The sequence below is a fragment of the Pinus tabuliformis genome, chromosome 9 (assembly GCF_031772625.1).
Source record: "Pinus tabuliformis cultivar Carrire ecotype Pingquan chromosome 9, CPIR1, whole genome shotgun sequence".
In the NCBI taxonomy this organism is placed as follows: Eukaryota; Viridiplantae; Streptophyta; class Pinopsida; order Pinales; family Pinaceae; genus Pinus; species Pinus tabuliformis.
The window spans coordinates 1,020,861,032-1,020,876,105 of record NC_142307.1 but is presented as its reverse complement, the minus strand read 5'-3'; the positions used below and the strand labels follow the sequence as shown (position 1 = coordinate 1,020,876,105).

Here is a 15,074-nt window from a genome sequence, read left to right as displayed (position 1 = left end):
GAAGGTCATAAGCAAAGAAATAGAATTACCTTTCTGGATATGTTGCATTCTGATTAGCGCACACATGCAAATCAATGACCCTGATAAAATAAAATCTTTTAGACTATATATCCGCCAGAATCTTATTAGTAGAGTAAAATGCATTGTCTGCCAATATAATCTACATCCACATGTTTCTGATCCTTCCAAAAATGCCTACAAATGCAATAACCCATATAAGCTAGTTTCTTAACGATTAACTGCTGCTTCGATTTTGACTATGGCAGAAATTCCTTGGAACCCTAATTGTAAGGCCTTCGCAACTCGGGCAGGCGAGCGATGGGCGCGCGGCACGGCGGGCGCACACGGGTGCGACGAGCGGGCGGTTAATGCGACGGGCGGGCGCTCCTTGGTGCGACGAGCGGGCGGACGTGCGACGGGCGGGCGCGCCTTAGTGCGACGAGCGGGCGGACGTGCGACGGGCAGGCGCGCCTTAGTGCGACAAGCGGGCGGACGTGCGACGAGCTGGCGCTCCCTTGTGCGACGAACCTTCACACTTGTGCGACGAACCTAATGCGACGATACATGAAAGCACATAATACTTAGTGCGAAAATGAAAGAAGATCGAAGGGTTTATACCTTGATTAAGAGGCTTGCACGATGAAGCAAAGTCGACTTACACATTGATGTTATGTGGGCATTATAACATGGTTTATGGGGTCTGCCTTAAGGCTAGACACCCCTTAACATTTGAGCAGGCATGCGTATAGATAAGAGGACGCAGAGCTCATTTGGAACAACGAACTTCGCATCTCTCTCTTCTACGCATTGGACAGGGGTAAAAGGAAGGCACAGAATTAAGGTAGAGTGCGCATAACTCATGTGCTCTACAGTAGAAGTGCGCAGTTTTACCGAGAGTCAAGTGTAGGTGTTGAGGTACGGTTTTGAGGTAGATTTGTGCAGAACTTAAAGGAGGAGTTCTTGGTGTCTCGGGTGAGCACCCTCCTACCGTAAGAGGTTGGCACATGTATTTTAAAGGCTGTCTATGCCTTGGTTGTAAATTATTCTAAGTATAGACTTGGAGTTTTGCCAAGTATACTTGATGATGTATTATTGAAGAATTGTTATAATATATTATTGTTGGGCAGACTGTTCGGGAGTTTCCCCTCCCTTTATACTTGTTTGCAATTGTTGATGTTCTTGGTTAATTGCATATGGATAATGAATGAGTATGGGCTTCATTAAGTATAAAGGATAAATTCATTTTACTTGGTTGCGAAACACAAACTAAGTAAGGACAAGTGAATTAGGCGTAGTCCATGTGCACGAGTATTGGTGAAAAGAAAGTGTTTGGTGGTGCCGCACCTCGCTGGCACGGTTGAAAGACCACCGTAGGCTTGGGGGCGTGACAGTTGGTATCAGAGCAGCTGATCCGAGTATTGAAGTTTGTAGCTGCTACACACCTTCACCGAAGTGAAGGTGGTATCAGAGCAAGGTTTGCTCGTGAAGGTTTGAAGCAAGTGTACTCACACACTTGGGAATTTGATAGGTGCTTGCAGGTGAAGGAAACCGTTTCACACGAAGTGGAACAAGGGTTGGTTCTAATTGCAGGTGACTTGGTGAAGCTGTTGAATGGTCGAAACTAGATTGCAAAAGAGCAAGAAGTTGTTAGAGATGGCAACTGAATCTCAGGTTGGGTCTAGTCATATGATGAAGGATACTACTCTTGGGTTCATTGAAAAGGTGATTGAAAAGATGGAGGCTTTGGAGACTTCTTGGGATAAGAAGATGGACTTGCTTGCTAAAGAGCAAGAGACCAATTTGAAGACTAAGGAAGAGCTTGAAGAACTCCGAGTACAACATGATGAACTCCGAGCACAGTATGAGTACATTGATCTTATGTGTACACAACTTGAAGTAAGGGTCAAAGAGGTTGAAGAATCAAGGGATCAAGGTCTTGCAGAGATCGTGAACTTGAGGAAAACTCTTGACACAGCCAATGATGAGATAGCGGTGTTGAAGAAAGCAGTGAGGCACAACTCAGGTGGAGGAGTACCTCATATGAAGGTCAAGGAACCGGAATCTTATGATGGTACAAGGAATGCAAAGACTCTTGGAAACTTTCTATGGGACATGGAGCAATACTTGGAACGGTTGGGTCTATCTGATGATGAGACAAAGGTCAAGGTAGCTGCTCAGTTCTTAACAAAGGATGCTAAGATGTGGTGGCGAAGGAGGTTAGATCAGATTGCCAATGGTAGTGCTGATGACATTACTTCGTGGGATGACATGAAGAAGGCTTTGCAGACTCATTTTAGTCCTCAGGATGAAACATGGGAAGCAAGGACGAAGACTAAGTACATAAAACAAACTGGAAGCCTACAAGCATATCAACGGGAGTTTGCAAGTGCAGCTCTGGAACTTCCTGACATGGCGGAGAGGGACAAGGTGTTCAACTTCATTATTGGGTTGAAGCCTTGGGCACGCAATGAAGTGAAGAGGTAGAAGATTAGGACACTTGAAGAAGCTTTTGCTGCTGTTGACAGGTTGGTGGAACATTATGATGAAACTTCTCATGACAAGAAGAAGAAGTTTGAGAAACCAAAAGAGAAGAAGAAGGAAGATGCTTCGAAATCAGATGATAGTTCGAAGGCAAAGAAACCTTTGAAGTGTTGGATTTGTGCTGGTCCACATACGGTGAAGAATTGTCCTTCTAAACCAAAGGTGGCTGCTATTGCACAATCTGATGGAAAGCATGAAGGTGCTTATGTGGGGATGATGCAAATACTTGGTGCTTCTGCTACTACGAAAGTGGTCTCTAGGAGAGATCCTGCAAGGAACAGATTGGAGTATGTTCAGATGAAGATTGGAGGTGCTGATGTACTCACTATGGTGGATAGTGGGGCTTCACACAACTTCATGAGTGAAGATACTGCGAGAAGGATTGGGCTGAAGTTTGTACCGGTAAAGGCACAAATGAAGACAGTAAATTCTCCTTCTATGGGGATTCTTGGTATAGCTGAGAAGGTGGACACTACACTTGGTGAATGGATCGGGAAGGTGGACTTCACTATAATGCGGATTGATGACTATGAAGCTGTATTGGGGATGGAATTCATGAAACAATTTGAGGCTATGGTTGTACCACATTTGAGGAAACTCTACATTTATGATGGAAGGGAAGATGTACCCATTGGTGTTCCAACCATTGGTGTGACAAAACCTGATCATAAATTAGGAGGGATGCAAATGGAGGATAAGGAAAATGTGAACAAGCGGTTGTCCACTGTTGAGGCAAAGCTTGTGGAGCAGTCATTGGTCATTAGATCACTTTCAGATAGCATCTTGGATTTGTCAAGAAGGCTAGAGCTGGTGGAGGACGATGATGAAGTTGATGAGGTGTATGTGAGACCGGATGTCCAGAAGGAAGACCGAGAAGCATATCTACAAAGGATGAAGATTGAGGATCCTGATAGATGGATTGAGTTGATTAGTGAGGGAGAGCCTTCAGGCTCTACTCCCTCTACATCTTCTTAGAAGAAAAGAGAAGATGGGGCTCATTGTTAGCTGCTCATGGCAGTGAGTCCTTAAACATGTTTGAGCAGGTATGATTGATGGTGCAGGGATGGCTTGGAATCAAGCATCATGGCATGTTGCAGATGGATGGAGTTTCCATGGACCTGAGCATGGATTGTAGATTCTTGATGAGTCGAGGATGTGGCAGATGTTTGAGGAACAGTTGATGAGGACATGAGGATGTTCACTCTCATGGATTGAGCGTGATGGTTGGATTAGCTACCCAACTAGTTCAAACATGGGGTCGCGAAGTGTACAGAGATGTGTTGGCATTATGTTGGAGTATCATGACAGAGGTTCACATGATGATGGATCAAGATGACTACTGATATATTGTTGAGATGAGATGTTGACACATGATTGACGTGTGTTAACACTTATTGGCATAACATGGGCAGTTTGCACATGGTGATGATGATATGATGGAGTTGACACATTGTTGCGGTGGACATGTAGCTTGAGTTGGAGGGATCAACCTTCCATGATGGAGAGCAGCATGGGGAGATTGTGACAGGGTGGTCAATGATCATGGGCATCTGATATATGACATACATTAGTATGGAGTATCTTGGTGACAGTTGGTTGCTAAGGTGGAGCATGATGGAGATGGGATTCTACATATGTTGCAGGGATGTTTGCCTTATGTGGAGGAGTTGACATCATGGTTGTTGATGATCTTGGTGGAGAGCTACCGGGATGGTATGTTGTCGAGGACGACAACGATTTCAGGTGGAGGAGGATGTAAGGCCTTCGCAACTCGGGCAGGCGAGCGACGGGCGCGTGGCACGGCGGGTGCACACGGGTGCGACGAGCGGGCGGTTAACGCGACGGGCGGGCGCTCCTTGGTGCGACGAGCGGGCGGACGTGCGACGGGCGGGCGCGCCTTAGTGCGACGAGCGGGCGGACGTGCGACGGGCGGGCGCGCCTTAGTGCGACGAGCGGGCGGACGTGCGACGGGCGGGCGCTCTTGTGCGACGAACCTTCACACTTGTGCGACGAACCTAATGCGACGATACATGAAAGCACATAATACTTAGTGCGAAAATGAAAGAAGAGCGAAGGGTTTATACCTTGGTTAAGAGGCTTGCACGATGAAGCAAAGCCGACTTACACATTGATGTTATGTGGGCATTATAACATGGTTTATGGGGTCGGCCTTAAGGCTGGACACCCCTTAACATTTGAGCAGGCATGCGTATATATAAGAGGACGCAGAGCTCATTTGGAACAACGAACTTCACATCTCTCTCTTCTACGCATTGGACAGAGGTAAAAGGAAGGTGCAGAATTAAGGTAGAGTGCGCATAACTCATGCGCTCTACAGTAGAAGTGCGCAGTTTTACTGGGAGTCAAGTGTAGGTGTTGAGGTACGGTTTTGAGGTAGATTTGTGCAGAACTTAAAGGAGGAGTTCTTGGTGTCTCGGGTGAGCACCCTCCTACCGTAAGAGGTTGGCACATGTATTGTAAGGCTGTCTATGCCTTGGTTGTAAATTATTCTAAGTATAGACTTGGAGTTTTGCCAAGTATACTTGATGATGTATTATTGAAGAACTGTTATAATATATTATTGTTGGGTAGACTGTTCGGGAGTTGCCCCTCCCTTTATACTTGTTTGCAATTGTTGATGTTCTTGGTTAATTGCATATGGATAATGAATGAGTATGGGCTTCATTAAGTATAAAGGATAAATGCATTTTACTTGGTTGTGAAACACAAACTAAGTAAGGACAAGTGAATTAGGCGTAGTCCATGTGCACGAGTATTGGTGAAAAGAAAGTGTTCGGTGGTGCCGCACCTCGCCGGCACGGTTGAAAGACCACCGTAGGCTTGGGGGCGTGACACTAATAGTTTAGTGATTCCTATTTAGATTAGTCTAGTGATTCCTTTAAATCTAAATAGGAAGAAAAATAAATTATGAGGTTTAACTGAATTGCTAAACCATAAATATCTATGCATAATCAACTTATTCAAAGATAGATTCCACACTGGATTAAATAATGGTTTCCGACATCTACCACAGGTATATGCTCAATCAATCTCTCAAAATAGTTTAGTGCACCTGCGATGAAGCATAGAAACGTTACCTTGAACAAAAATATTCAAATGCCTATTCCTCTCTGGTTATTCTCTCGATACCATTGTTCATGCCAATGCAGAGCTCTGTATTGCAATCCTAATCCGCTTTTCAAAAGGTTATTTCGATATTGTTTGAAAAGGTTATTGCAGTCGACTGTCCGATGTAATTGAAACACTGGCGAACGATCGACCATCGATTGCAGGGCACCCTCCATGACTATCCATCACGACATACACGCAGAGGAAAAGGAATGGAGAGCCCAATTTATTAATTAGAAAATTATTAAATAAAACTGTAATGCCAAAATAGTTCATCTTGATGCCGATATAAGACGAAGAATATTTTATCAACCTAAATTAAAAATCTCAATCATCTATTTAATAGAAAATAAAAATTCCTCCAGGCCAATTCCTTCAGTAAAAATTATTAAATAAAATAGTAACGACAAAACTGATGATCTAGGTGAAATCTCAGTCAACATAAAATCTTAACCATCTATTTAATACTGATGATCTAGGTGAAATCTCAGTCAACATAAAATCTTAACCATCTATTTAATAAAAGAATTAAAATTGCTTTGAAATAATTCCAATATATACCACTACTATCAGCTTAGTTATTTAAAAAAAAGAAAGTAAATATGAAAACAAATTATAAGATAAAATAATTAAAAAGAACATTCATGCTCATTAAAATTTTATATTTTCAAAACCAAAGACAAATTAATGTATCATAGTCGTTCAAATATACTTTAAACTAACTAAAATTACCATATATGTAAACTTCCGTCCAATAAAAAAATCTATATAAATTTGAGATACGATGACTCAAATGGAATTTTCTCGTGATTAAAGGGATGAAATATTAAATCATCTATAGAACAGTAAATATCATATCCTTAGCGTTTTTGGAAAGAAATTATTGGATTACATATTTCACCACTTCATCAAAGTGGAGATCATACTACTATCCTTCTATATGTCACCACTTCATCAAAGTGGAGATCATACCACTATTCTTCTATATTTGAATCTGCAGCCCTATCTCTACGTAGGAAACAAGAAACTGTACGAACATGAACAGACATCATTTGTCATTCACCGTAACTGCATGAAAAGCCATCGTATTAACGACTTAATATTACCTAAGGGCCAATTCAATGGTTAGATGCAGCCAGAGATAAAGTGGATGATGTGGTTGCAGTGGCATGATGTGAGGATCCATCATCATGTTCCTCGTGTTAAATGGGGAAACAGAACTGGGGAGAACAGGCTTAGTAAAGCCCGGCAACGTCACAGAATGAGACGAAAGCACCAGACTGACAGTAGACATGGGTGGACGAAGTGATGGTCTGCCTGTGTACACCAAAGACCAACCTGTATGCATCTCAACGCTTGCTCCTCATCGCAACTCTCAATTTTTGCTACTCGATCCATAATCTCAACGCTATTTCCTGCTTCGTATGATCTCCATGCCTGCATAATCCCAATAGGTGGTCATTTTGATTAGATAAACACATGATGGACTGAAGTCTATATACTGAATTCATATCGAAATAGATCGGCAGTGAGATCTCTATCTCTATTACGCGAACTATACATATCGTAAATATGCTCAGTTGAAAATATAAGAGAAACAATGTCTAACCCATCCTAACAAAATCTCCATTTCAGGGGACAAACTATTGTCCACGTTCTTCCTTCCTGTCACGAGTTCCATGAAAAGGACGCCAAAACTATAGACATCAGCCTTCACCGATAACTGGCCATGCATAGCATACTCTGGTGCCATATACGCACTGTATATCCATATACTATTATATAATCACGCAAAATTTAGGAACTGGGTAATGATGAAGTGAGATTTCGCAGAGTAAATTGGACTGCGAAATTAAAACTTAACGTCCGAGATTGTAGATTCCACAAAACAAGGATGATGTAAAGTACAATTATAATATTTTCAATTCTCTTGAAATGAAATCATCATGTAGACTAAAAGATATGTATCCTTAATTGTTAACAGCTTTTGACTGTAAAGATGAGTTTCTTGAAATCTTGCAGAGTTCCAGCCACTTTTGACAAGGTGCTGACGTAACTCTCATCTTGAATTAATTTTGCCAAGCCGAAATCTGCTATCTTAGGATTCAGATTCTCGTCCAATAAAATATTGTTGCCTTTAATATCCCGATGAATAGTCCGTGGTTGAGAATCCTCGCGAAGATAAAAAAGCCCACGAACCACTCCCAGTATGATGTTGTAACGCTTCTGCCAATCAAGCTGGCTGCGTTCGATTGGATCTGCATTCATTGCAAACACCTTTCTTTTAATTGTCATGACCGTATTAAGCTTCTTGAAACATGAATACTCTTATCTACGCACATCACAAAATGGAAGTAACTCACCCAATGGGACTTTATCACGGCTAATGGAGGACCGAGGTGACTCACCGAATAGGATTTTATTCGGTAGGTACTCATAGACCAGCAACCTTTCTGATCCCTCTGCACAACAGCCGAGTAGCTTCACGAGATTTCGATGCTGAATTTTGGCGACGAGCTTGACTTCAGTCAGAAATTCTTTTTTCCCTTGCTTAGAATTTAAGGACAGCTTCTTCACTGCTATTTATTTTCCATCATGAGTGATTCCCTGAGATAATAGGCAAAAGATCCATTTGAAGATTTTGGGAAGTATTTAAGCTTAATGGCCTCTCTACTACATATTTATTTTCAGAGAGCATGCCTATTACTATAATTTAAGTTTCGAAAATCGGGTAAAGGCTTTATTAGACTATGTTACCTTATATACGGGGCCAAATCTTCCCTGTCCCACCTTGTTATCATCATGAAAATTTTGTGTAGCAGCTATCAATGTTTCCATCTTAAACGTCAATATTTTTGTCGATCCTCACTTTCTAGCGCGTCTTCCTCGACTTGCTCATGAAGAATTTGTCGATCCTCAATGACTGTAGTCTGTCCCTCGCCTTGCTCATGAAGAATTTGTCGATCCTCAATGACTGTAGTCTGTCCCTCGCCTTGCTCGTTAACTATACAATGAAAGCGTCACAAGTGCATCAGAGAATATAATTCGTGGGAAAAGCTGAATGATGTGTAAAAGGAATCTCGCAATCATTCGTAGGTCTCTTAAGAATATCTTTGAAAATTGTGTTCTCAACAACGGTGTAACAGATCAGAGTGTAATGATGATTGTAATGTATTGTAAGTGTGATGATTTATCATATCATATCTTTACAGATAAAGCAGACCCATAAGGTTTAGGGTGATCAATATCTGTGTGTGCGCCTACCTATGTAAGAGTGTATTAAATCTACACGATGCACTGAATATGGGGATATCAAATACCCATTTAAGCCAAGGTCTAGGACTGATCATAAGCACCTCTAGATCTGCGCTGGATGTGCATCTGATCAGAACCCCGTTTAGATTGGCATGTGATAGTCAAAATGCAATTTAAAGAAACGGCCCAGCAAAAAGAACGCATGGCAAAAGGGTTCATATGGTCAGATGCAATACCTTCGTACCCCTTCATTTTTCTCCGAATTGTAACGAGGCATACCAATAGAGTCAGAAGCAAGCCGCCTCCAAGAACACCTGCAATTGTGGGTATTTTGTAACTATTGCTGGATGGTGTAAGTACCGGCGTATTAGCTGGCTCTATGGCACGAGAGGATGAAGTAAAGAAAAGGAGATATGTCATAATTAACTGTACAACTTCCCCCCAGACTGGAAACTCCTATACTTCCACGATATTTTCCTGCAAAATCAGTGGTTGCATCTAAGATACATTTTGTGCAGTTGTCAGAAGATATATCTCTGGTGCACTGGATCAGACCATAAATCTTTGGATGGAGTTGTTCGGCGAGAATATAGATTCTTTGAAGGTGCAGTTACTGCTTGAGCTGACAAATTGGTGAATAGGCTCAACATAGCTTCGTTAAAAGCTAACATAATCTCGGCTAACATAATAAAATCCTGAGTAATCCAGTTGCCCGAAGAAACTATAGTTGTCATAATATAAGTAGCACAAATCAAACCAAATTCTACCCCCATCGGCTCTCCCACAATTTTGTGCCATCATATTTGCTGCTGCTTGTGAACAATTGTAGCGCTGGTCTGATGTTGCGTCTCCCCTGCACTGGAGGAGGCCATATACTTGGTGCGGACTTTGGCCAGACACAGGTGTTGAATCCTGTCTGGGACGTCTCTTGGACCAGATTTTTCAAGACTCTATTCAGAGTGCTTTGAAAATCACTGCCTTCAGTATACATGCTTGAGTTTGTTTACAGATAGTCGACAGCATTGCAAACCTCTGCATGACGAGTAATGAGCAAGGCCTGGAGAACACTTAGGTAAAATAGTGTGAGGAGCGAGCATCCAGAGACCCTTCCACGGAAGTTGATATTTGTTAAGAGTTGCCATGGCCAATATTGGACAATGGAAAGGCCGGAAGGCTGATATGTCTCTTCCACTCAACTCTAACTGTGCGCTGATATAAAACCGATGGTATTACTGGTTTATCGATAGCTGTTTTCAGTTTTATAATCGTGTACTAACCATATTAATTAAGAAATAAATTAATGTAAATTTATATAATAATTTATATTATCTAATTTTAAATTATGAATTTAAAAGTAAAATAAATCTATATTAATTGTCTTTAGATTTTTATATTTTTATTGTCGTTAGTTTTTTTATATTTTTATAATTTTAATATTTAAGATAAATTTATGCTGCTCAATGTTATGTTCAGCTTTCAGTCACGATGATGATTGAAACGTTGGATTATTATTAGCGTTTATTTATCAAAGCCCAGCGCAATCCTGACTCACGAGTCACAAGCTCCGAAAATTGAGAAAGCCACCCACTCGGTGTGTATCCAAAGACCTTGTCACTTTACTAATTTCCCATAAAAAACACTTCTTATCATTATATTTAATAAAAGAGGAAGTACATTTTCAAGTCTTTTCTTCCATCGAGATCTTTTACCCATCCCTATTACATATAAATCTCCCATTTCCCAAATTTTAAAGTCTTATCTATCATTCTTTAAAAAGTCTTATCTACCATTTTTTAAATCTACAAGAATATAAAAACTTGTGTTTGTGCTTTATATTGTTCTTTAAATACAAAATTGTTTTCCATTCTATATCAATCATCAGAGAACTAAAAATTCTATTTTAACAAAAAAGTGACCTTGTTATCCTTCGACTGAAATAGTAACAAAAATGAAAGTCACATTGTTAGCTTTAATTTTTATTTTCAAAAATGAAAGTCACACTGTTATCTTTAATTTTTATTTTCAAAGATGGTGTAATAGATCTTACTTAGAAGCATCTTTATACTTTTTTTGGACACGAGCACTTAAATTTTACTCTGTATACGTGCTCAAAGTGGATATACTGAAAATATTTTATCAGTTACCTCCAGTTCGATAAAATGGGCAGATTGAAATTGTTGTGGTCATTTACCCTGTCAATGATGCATGTATTCAATCAATCCCAAGCCATTTAGCGGAAGCTAAAACTCCCCAAAGTGCTAACACCTCCACTCTATTATTTGTGCCTTCTCCTCCTTCCCACCAGAGATGAAAGAAAAAGCAAGGTTTTGTAACTAGGAAAGCACCACATCCACATTTTATTTCCGCATTTGCCTCGTCAAAGAACCCCACTTGGAATATTTTCCAGATGTCTTTATACCTTACTAGAATTGCTTTGTCCTTCTTCTTGATCGGGCCTTTCTCATTGATAAAAGATACTGATTTTATAATGTTAGCTCATACAAAAAAAGGCTTTTGATGAAATATAACATAATTCCTAGCTCGCCAGATGATCCAAAAAATATAGACAGGGAGAAAGCAGATTTTATTTTTATTTTTATTTTTGTACCAATATATGAAACATTCTCTCACCATTAGAAGCTGACGACTCACTTTGATATTGTAAACCTCAAGTACCCCATCCCAGACTGCCCATGAATGAGTGCAATGTAGAAACATATGGTCCACGCCCTCAGGCCCCCTATGACACAAAATGCAAAAGTCTAGCCCTGTAAATTGCCTTCTCTGTGAATTATTCCATGTTAGTACCCAATTGTTCAACACTAACCAACTAAAGCATTTAAGTTTATTTGGTAATTCCCCTTTCAATGTGACATGGAACTACTTATTTGGATCGATTTCCTTTTCATCAAGAGGCACGTTTATGAATATTTCCTTTACCTCTGGCATACCTTTTTTAGATGTTCTATCCCATGATATCTTATCTTTGACAAAATTGATGAAAATACCCACAACTCTTAAATAATTAATATACGAATCCCATTCATATGCATTATTTCCTTCTAGTCCCAAATATCCAGCTCATATCCACTTTTGAGAGACAGAGATATTATTCTGGTCGAGATAACATTGTTGGAGGGAAAATATGTCGATGCTATGAATGATATCAAGCAATTGAATTGATAAGATGTGATTCCCTGACATGCCCTTCATCATGTCCAAACCAACTCCAATAAGTGAACCGTCTCCAACTTCCAATCCAGTAAATGTCATAAGAAAATTTAATTTTTTTATCATGTTATTCCAAATATCACATGCTTGACTTCTTCCTAGCCCCATCTCAAATCCAATTAACAAGTGGATGTCCAAACATATATTTTTCTCTAACTATGCCAGACCAGATACGAGAGCTAGTGAAACCCCTCCAATATTTTTTATCATAAGAGATTTGTTGAAGTTTCCCAGGTCTAGGGAGCCTCATCCTCCCTATTCAATCGACCTAGCCAGCAAGGACCATCTAGCTAAATGGAATTTTTCGGAGAGTTCATTGCCATACCACAAGAAAATGGCCATAATGGAATTGATCATATGAATGAAAACCTGAGGTAGCATGAACAGTTGCATCCAAAACACTGAAATGTTTTGTAGCACTGAATTCAAAAGAATCATTCTCCCACCCAGTGTCAGCCACCTATGCTTCCAACCCCACAACCTTTTCTCGAATTTATGAATCAACCAGTCTCAGGCATTGAACCCATATCTTTTTTGTTTAAGTCTATACACAAGCTACACCAAACTCGATTCAATGCTTTGACAAGAGATATAAAAAAGGCTACAAATTTTCCTTGGAATTTCATCCTACCTACCACCGTGAACCAGAATTGATTTCATTTTATTCATCATAAGCCCAGATGCCCTAGTAAAAGAAGTGATAGATATATGTATATGACACCATTCCTCATATGATTTCTATCCCCCAAACAATAAATCATCAACAAAGCATAGATCAAACACCAGAGTGTCTAGTTAATTTTTAGCCCTTTGATCACCCCCATGTCCTTCATATCCCTCATTTTCAGGCTCAAACAGTCAATGACCAACTGGAAAAGTAGGGGGGATAGCGTGCACCCCTGTCTCAACCCCCTATAATACCTAAAGAATTGAGAGGGCCATCTGTTAATAATCACCACAAAGTTAGTGGTTTGGACACATGTCATGATCCATCTGATATTTTTAGGAGACACACCAATCTTTATCAAGACCAAGTTCGGAAACTCCCAATCAACACTATCGTAGGCTTTGACCAAATCTACCTTCATCAAACAAGCATTTAAATTTTGAGATTTCATAGAATGTAACAATTCCTTATTTATAGCTATAGCATCCTAGATCTGTCGACCTTCCAGCAGGGAAAATTGTGATGGAGAGATAAAATTGGAAAGAACCAGTTTAATCCTACCTGAAATGAGCTAAGAGATAATTTTATAAACATAATTACAAAGTGATATGGGTCGATAATCAGCGAATGTTCGAGGATCCTCTTTTTTAGCAATCAAAGTAATGGAGGCATTAATGGCCCCAAATATGAAACCATTAAATCAATATTCCTCGCCTGTAAGGAGATTCAAAGTCATCAATTTTTTTCTTTAGCACATTCATTGATAACCGCCAACAGTTCTTCCCTAGTAACTAGCTTCCCCATTTCCGCATTGTCATCCTCCAAAAGAATCTCCGACTCAAGGGTTAGAAACTCCAATTGAGAATGAATATCTTATTCATGTTCCATATAAAACTTAATGAGGTGAAATATAGCTACCTTCTCCGTATCCTTCTGATCTGTTATTTTATGTCTATCCTCTTCCCAAATAGCTCGAATAGAGTTTTCCTTTTTACACATGTTGACGTATGCATGAAAAAAACAAGAGTTCTTATCCTCGGCTTCAAGCCGTAAAGCTCTTCTCTTGATACATATATCTTCCTCCCTTGATTTAAGAATAACCCTCTTTTTTCCTTTCAGCTCCATAATTTTTGAGTGGTAATGCTCAAAGAAATATAGCGAGTCATGAGGGTCATTATAAACTTGAATAGAATCCTCAACAAGAGTGAGTGTTGTAATATCACCCTCCCTTTGTGTTTTTGTTGAAAGGTTGACAACGAACTATGTAAATTTGGGTGAAAATGTAACTAGTTAGTTTTATGCCAAAATAGAAGTTATGTAACAGAGGAGGCTTGTATAAAACTAGTGAATGCCTGAGATATGTAATCGTGGAGAATCATTGTTGAATTAATAGAGATTCCAATCCCTTGCCCCATGGATGTTTCCTTGACACCCTCTCGAGGTTTTACCACATAAATCCTGTGTGTTTATGCATGTGTTTGAATTCAGTTTTCAAATCTGTTATGTGCTTTTCTTGGTCAATTTTATAACTAAATGTATGTTTAATTTCTTTCCTCATTTTCCCCTATTTGAACAACAATTGGTATCAGAGCGTTAGTTGAGTTTTTTGAAAGATCTGAGAGCACTGAACGAGGGGTTGTAAGTGCTCTGCTTGACAAGGAGGAGACAAGGCTGTAAGTGCTCTGTGTGACAAGGAGGAGACGCTGGCGTGAAGAGGAAGCGTTGTCCCTGTGTGATACCTGCGTGGAAGTGCCAGACCTGCGTGAATAACCTACATGAATATGTTAAGAGGAAGTATTGTCCCGCATCCTGCGTGAACTACCTGTGTGAAGGCAAAGAGGAGACGCTGGTGAAAATTCACTGCCCTGCACCATTGCTGCGTGGAGAAGCCCATCTACCTGTGTGGACTGCCTGCATAAGGCAAGGAGGAGACAGTGGTGACAGCCATCTCTGCGTGTGCGAATTGCTTGCGTGAAGACAAGGAGGAGACGCTGGTGACAACCATCTCTGCGTGTGCTGCCACTACGGTCCCAGAACCTACGTGGAGGCCCTGTAACGGTTTGCAAGGAGGAGACCAGAGCGTGTTTTGTTGCGTATTAGAGCGTGTCTCTGTGTGCTGGAGCAAAGGCTCTGTGTCTATTCTCTGAAGGGAGGTTCTGCTGCATGAAGGTGCGGGCTCTCTACGTGAAGGAAAGTTGTTCAAGAGTTCTTGCATGCTAGAGCCATTGAAGGTAGGCTGAGTTACCTGAAG

General features: G+C 40.4%; 1 pseudogene; it reads right to left on the bottom strand.

The window, feature by feature from the left end:
* Positions 1-228: 228 nt before the first annotated feature.
* Positions 229-8,508, bottom strand: LOC149152175 (cysteine-rich receptor-like protein kinase 43; annotated as a pseudogene).
* Between the last annotated feature and the right edge of the window lie 6,566 nt (positions 8,509-15,074).